Source organism: Camponotus vicinus, unplaced genomic scaffold, assembly GCF_025532165.1.
Source record: "Camponotus vicinus isolate PSW18456_S1 unplaced genomic scaffold, iyCamVici1.0 SCAF_5, whole genome shotgun sequence".
Lineage (NCBI taxonomy): Eukaryota > Metazoa > Arthropoda > Insecta > Hymenoptera > Formicidae > Camponotus > Camponotus vicinus.
The window spans coordinates 17,199,829-17,206,658 of NW_028141977.1; the positions used below are offsets into that span (position 1 = coordinate 17,199,829).

The 6,830-nt window shown below is 28.6% G+C and overlaps 1 long non-coding RNA gene across 1 annotated transcript; it reads right to left on the minus strand.

Annotated features, from left to right (window-relative positions):
• Positions 1-709: 709 nt before the first annotated feature.
• On the minus strand, positions 710-3,264 carry LOC145972250 (uncharacterized). The gene is made up of 4 exons (XR_014439111.1): positions 2,658-3,264; positions 2,257-2,326; positions 1,922-1,979; positions 710-898 (listed from the first exon to the last, which is right to left on the minus strand). It is a non-coding gene; the product is annotated as an uncharacterized LOC145972250 (long non-coding RNA).
• Between the last annotated feature and the right edge of the window lie 3,566 nt (positions 3,265-6,830).

A 6,830-nucleotide genomic window follows, 5' to 3' on the forward strand; every position in this document is an offset into this window, starting at 1 on the left:
AAATATAACTGAAGAAACAAATTATTAAATTGATAATAATTAACTCGCGATTCTATAATATCGAAGGTTATCGTTTAATTTTATAAAGCTAATATTTAATCGTTGACTTAACACATCGAATTTTCACACTCTTATTCCATATTTTTTTATATTTAATTAGCGTACAATATTCAGGAATATTATTTCACGAGAGGGACAGCGGTAAGATCCTTTATTAAAATGGCAATTTCGTTTAAGAATAGGGAAAGAATGCGGAAATAAATATGATATGTTTCCGTAATTTATTAATTTTACGAATATTTATTTCGGATACGAAATTTGTAAATACATAAATCGAATTGAAAGTAAATCATTAAATCCGTATAATAATCGACTCGCAATTTCATAACATCGAAGGCGATCGTTAAATTTTGTGAAGCTAATACTTAGTCGCTAACTTAACATCGACTCTTTATACTCTTATTCGATATTTTTTTACTTTTAATTAGCAATATTTGAGAATATTATTTGAGAGGGACGGCAATAAGATCCTTTATTAAAATGGCAATCTCGTCTAAAAACGCGAAAAGAACGCGGAAAAAGCACGGTATTTTAATCATAATTTATTTCATAGATATTCAGTTCCGCGCGATATGGAATTTATAAATAGATTTCGAATTTATTAATGACTCTTTGATATGAAAATACAAACAGTTACTCTTTTAATGAATATTTCAAAAATATATACTATAGAATCAAATATGTTAATTTAATGAATTACTATTATATAATCATTATACGTATATTTTGGATAATTTTTCGTGTATTATTATTATGTAATTTTTGGTGTAATTTGCATAAGAATGTATTCATGATATTTCTTAAACACTAATAATTATGTACAATTTTCTTAATATTCCTGAAAAAAATAATTTTAATAATTTAGATTTTATTTTTAAAGCATTTTTAAAAATAATTTCAATTTCATTTTTTAAACTGAAATAAAGCCAAATTACAAATTTCTATATATTGTATTAGAGTGCTAACACGGCCATATTTCATATGGTAAAATATAAAACAAAAGCAACCATTTATAATTCGGCAGAATTTATGCCGGGTATCACAGAATTTAACGTAACACTGTCACTCTCGAAAGATGCAATTGTAATTTATATAATTATTGCTTGTATATTTATTTTAATACTATATTTTAATATTTTATAACTGCTTATATTATTTATTTTTATCTCGTTGCAGTTTATATTTATTTTAATAAATGCCGGCAAAATGAAATGACACAATATGTATACATTAATCTAATCTGTATATGTATCCTGCCCAATTGTAAATGGTTATCCTGACTTTAGTTGTTAGCAGCCTAGTATAATATATAAAATTTTTATAATATAAAAATTTTCTGTACAAGTTATCAATAAAAATTGATTGATATTATAATAATATATATAATTAATAAATTTTTATAGTAATGCATAATTTATAATAAAATATAAAATTAATATGTGTATAACACATCATATTACAAGTTATTTCATTAATTAATCATTTGGCTTTACATTAAGTTTAAAAACAATATCTACAACAAATTCTATAATGGATGAGCTATAAGAATAAGATATTAGAATAAGATAAGTGAATAAGATAAATACGCGTTATAAGAATAAATTAGCATCAGATGTAATTGATAAAATTTTTAATGTTCTTTTCAATAAATTAGATATAATGTATACAAAAATGATCTTTTCTCGACCTTCTTTCTTTATAATTAAAATACTACAATATATTTTCGCGATGAATGCAATACATTTCGAACGAATTTATTAAAAGTTATTTAATCTATCCTAGCTCATCCATTTTAAGGCAACGGATTTATCTACAATCTCTACCGTTACCTTAAAATTAAATAAAAGTTTTCGTCACTCACCGTGGCATTGATGTGCAGCAGCGGAGTTGTCGTTATCGAAACTACGTTGTCGTTAAAACTACGTGTAACATACAAATATAAAATTCATTTATAACAAAGTTCAAAATACAATCAATATTTCAAAAAATTATTATTGTGCGGAATTTCATATCCGTTGTGTAAAATAATAAGCAGATATAAACACATATGGGAAGATTTTATATATTTTGAAATTATTTTGTAAATAGAAATTTTTATATTTATAAAATTCTTTCTCTCTAATTCCTTTAAATTAAAAGAACGAATTATTATGCGTACGATTTATAATAATTAATATACAAATAATAAATATTCACCATCAGGTTGCTTCGCCGATGCAAGATGCCTCCTCCAGGCCTCTTCCTCCTCTGACAATAGTTTGTTGGTCTGTAACATACAAAGAAGATTCAAATTGTAGTCACGATCAAAAAATTATTATTATATGCATTTAATTTTATATCCGACGCACATAAATAATAAGCAGATAAACAATTTTATAAATTTTGAAAAAAACTACTAATAAGTAATAATTTAGTAATTCTATTAAAAGCTATTCGAACGTAGAAACTTTTAAATTACAGTTTTTATGTAAAAATTTCTCTCTTTTTCTCTTGTTTAAGTCATGTAAATAAAAAATCAAATTACACGATTAATTACTTAATTTAAATCGCGCGTACGCAATTAATAAATAATTATATATAAGCGATAATTTATTTACCATAGAGTTGCTTCACAGGTGCCTGATGCCTCTCCCAGGCCTCCTCCTCCTCTCATGTTGTTGACGCGCGATACTTTCAACGGCACTCCCGCACTCACGAGCGATATTTTTATATCGCTATTTTCGCTATTTTACGCGCGATACTTAACGATTTCCGCACTATTTGGATGCGATTAAAAATTTTATATTTGATCGCGCGATGTATATACTTAATATGTATACCTATACATTAGACGGCACTCCCGGCTTCGGTACGAGCGAAAATCCCATTTCACTTACGAGAATCAACTTCGAGTCAACCGGTCGGGATTGCAACGATACAACGAGCAAGGACTAAGCCCAAACCGGAAAGAAGACGAAACGATTGACGGAAATAGAGGAAAATGAAGTTCACCAACTCTTTTTCGCGCATAATTATCCTATCTCGTATCGAACCTGGACCCGCTAAGCACGATTTCAGGTGCTCCGCCCGGACATATTATGCCTCCCGCGGTTGCTATATGCTACACCAGGCTAGTAGACGGCAAAAGAAGAGGATACCCACATTTTCTAAATGCTAACATTCAGCAATTTAGAAAATGGGGAGGCAACCCCTTTTACCGAGCGAAAATCGTGCCTAGGGGAATCCACTCGACTCCTCGACAGGGTTAACACACGCAGTGCGTGTGGCTGTAGACGAGCAAAGAGAAGGGACCCATTGACGACCATTCCGAGCAATCGATCGAGTTCTAACTAATTCGGGCCGAATCACTTGACGAAGCACGAAGCAAGAGTGTACGTTGCATAGCAACGTGTGCAAACTCGTAACATCCCAGTTAGTTGGCATCGAAAGTAGAGACTCGTGACAATAAGTGAAATTGGGATTTTATATGAAAAGTCCAAAAGTTCCGCGAAAACGCGACGACGCGAGAATACTACAACGCGAAAACGCGGTAACGAAGCGCTTGCCGTCCACGGCACGTTGACGGCACCGACGACGCGAAAGGGTACTTAGCTTCCCATTCAAGCACCTTAAGATTTATCATAAATAGAAAAATTTAAGATAAACCTCAAGGCACCATCCAAGTACTAAGCCCTCCCACCGCGACAAGGTGTACCCCATGGGAGGGTTGTATTATATATAATTTTATATATAATATAATACATAATTTAAAATTTATTTTGTAATATAGTACATAAATTTAAATTCGCAAATAAAAACGATAAATAAAAATATAAAGGATAAGAGAACATCTATTATACAAAGCAATGTTCAAAATAATTGATTTTAAACCTAATTATTGCGCACAATTAATTTTTACATTTTTACTTTTAAATAGATATATTTTAATATTATAAATTGCGTAATTACAAAATAATTTATATTTCTTAGATATAAACTTTTAAAAATATGATAAATAAAAAAATTTCTATTTTTTTATATATGAAATATTTAAATAAATATATTAATTTGAAATGTTTTATAAAAGTATCTGAAAATATTAATTAATAAAAAATTTTATAAATGTTTTAATTATTTTAAAATAAAATGGAATATTTTTTATAAGTATATGTATTATATATGTTACAATTTAAAATCACTATTAAATCACAATCAAAGAAATAAAACGAAACGAGAAATATGTATATTTTGAATATATATATTATTGATAAATAATTTATATATTGTTGCGTCCGCGGAACGCGGTATATATCGAATGCGCGCGACACAATCGGCAAAATACATAACACGCTGACGCTCGTGCACTCGTAAATAATAACGCGATTTAAGGTGCACAAGAATTTTAATAAATCGCGAGTAACATACAAGAATTCAGAATAATCGTAAAACGGATCACAAATAGACGCGCGTCCGCACAACTTGACAGCTGGGCTTAGACTCTCTGACAGTCGTTGTTTATAACAATATCTTGACAACGCGCGCGAAAACGATCTTCTTCGAAAGAATTCAACGGGTGACGAATACATTCAGCGAGACGGGACGCGGAGACGCAACAATATAATAAATAATGAATGTGATAAATAATTTATATTAATGACTTACATCATATCTTATTGATCCATCCACTTCCAAAACCTCCTTTTTTCTTTTGCTTCCTTTGCTCTTTTCTCGTGGCACTTTAATCCTCGTTGCACTTACACTTATTCACGAAAAGTTCCTCGTTGCACTTGCAATTGTGTTTAGAGAAAGAATTTGATAATATATGAAACGTCTCACATCACTACTTCACTGCTCAAGAGCCACTGAGCGAATGATCGTAAGTCAAGAACATTACCGCGGTACTGTTTATATCGCCAGGGTCGACTATGTAAAGGAAGAATTTGATAATATATGAAACGTCACTACTTTATTGCTCAAGGTATTGTGCGAATGATAATAAAGCCGTGTAACGTATTAACAATAGCGCGATACTGTTTATCAAAGTCGAACACGGTGTTATTGATAATTCGTTGCCGAAATATTTTATATATTATAAAATATACGCTAACGCGGAATATTAAATTATAGAAGTATTTTCATTAATTAATTAAAATTGATTATTTATTAAATAACTTATCACGTAACTTTTCGTTATGCTAATTATTTGAATTTATTCGATTATTTTATTTTCAAAGTCAAATTCTATAATATTTAGTTTTGCATTTTAGAAGACTGACTTAGAGTGAGCTAAATAAATAAACAAATAAATAAATAAATAATAAATAAATGATGTTGAGAAGAAAAAGAACACACATAAATAAATAAATAAATAATAGCGTGGAAAGAGAGAACATACTAATATTTTTATATAATAAATTATTATTAATTAAATTATTTATATTTTTATTTATATTATTTATATTATCAGAGAGACATATATGTTACCCTCTGAGAACATTCATGGACATTGGCTTTGTAGTTCATGTTCACGTTTTTATGTCCACAGAGGGAGTATCGCTTCCAGGGATCACCTAAAAGCGGGCCATAACATCTCTCAGGCCGGTATTCATAGTCCGATCTTATATTTGAGATCGTCTTAAGTTCGAGCTTGAAATGCTACGCAGCCATTTGATTGGTTGAATGAGGTCTTAAGTCAATCTCGGACCAGACTTAAGACAATCTTAAATATAAGATCGGACTATGAATACCGGCCTCAGTCTTCTCTCTATCTTCGTATAAAATTTCTCCTATTTAAAATTCCTGAACTTTGATATATAATGTAACGAAGAACATCACACTCTCCTTTTATACAACTGAATGCATTTAGTTTGATTAAAATTTCATTTAATTTCGACCAATTGGAACGAAAATAGCAAAAATTCCTTTGTTTTAATTGGTTAATTGAACACTTCAAAATTTTCAGGAGATTCATTTCTAGAGATTTTATAGTTTAAGAATTACGACATGAAATATGCAGTTTTGATTGGTCCACTATTCTTCGTCAATTCCCGCTTATTTTTAAATTTTACTCAATACTTCTGTGGCTTGGATTTCATGGATACACATACGATATATCATGAAAATCCTCATTTATACTATATTTTTAAAAAAAGCACACAATTCAGAAAATTCTTAAAAAAATCTTTTCACATAAAGTTCTTCCCGAAAAATCATTTTTAAATCCTTTAAAAATGTTTTCTTAATATTTATTTTTTTTAATTGTTTCTTAAACAATATTTTAATAATTATGAGTAATAAAACCAAATTAGCCATTAGTAGCCTCAACATGTATACACTGAGGGGAAAAAAGAAAAATTTTAAATACTGTTTATGTTCTTCTAAATATTGATACTTCCAAATATATTAGTATGTAAAAAATAAATATTTTAATTAATATTATTTTTTTAAAATATATACAATGTTTTTCGAATTTTCTTAATGCATTCTATCAATTAAATATAGAAGAAATAATATATATTCATATTATTTATTTATTTGTTCCAAAAATTATTAAAAAAACAATAGTTTTTTCTACATGTTTTGAATTTATTTTCAAAACATCGTTTATTTATATAATATTTTAACTGAAAATAATACTAATAAAAAAAGTAAATTAATTTTTAAAGTTTAATTCCTTATTATTGAGACACTTTATATGTAAGATTAGTAGTATTCAATATATCGTTTAACATTCTTTTAACGCAAATATTGACAACAAACAATAGAAAATTTATATAGATCCAAGAACTCTC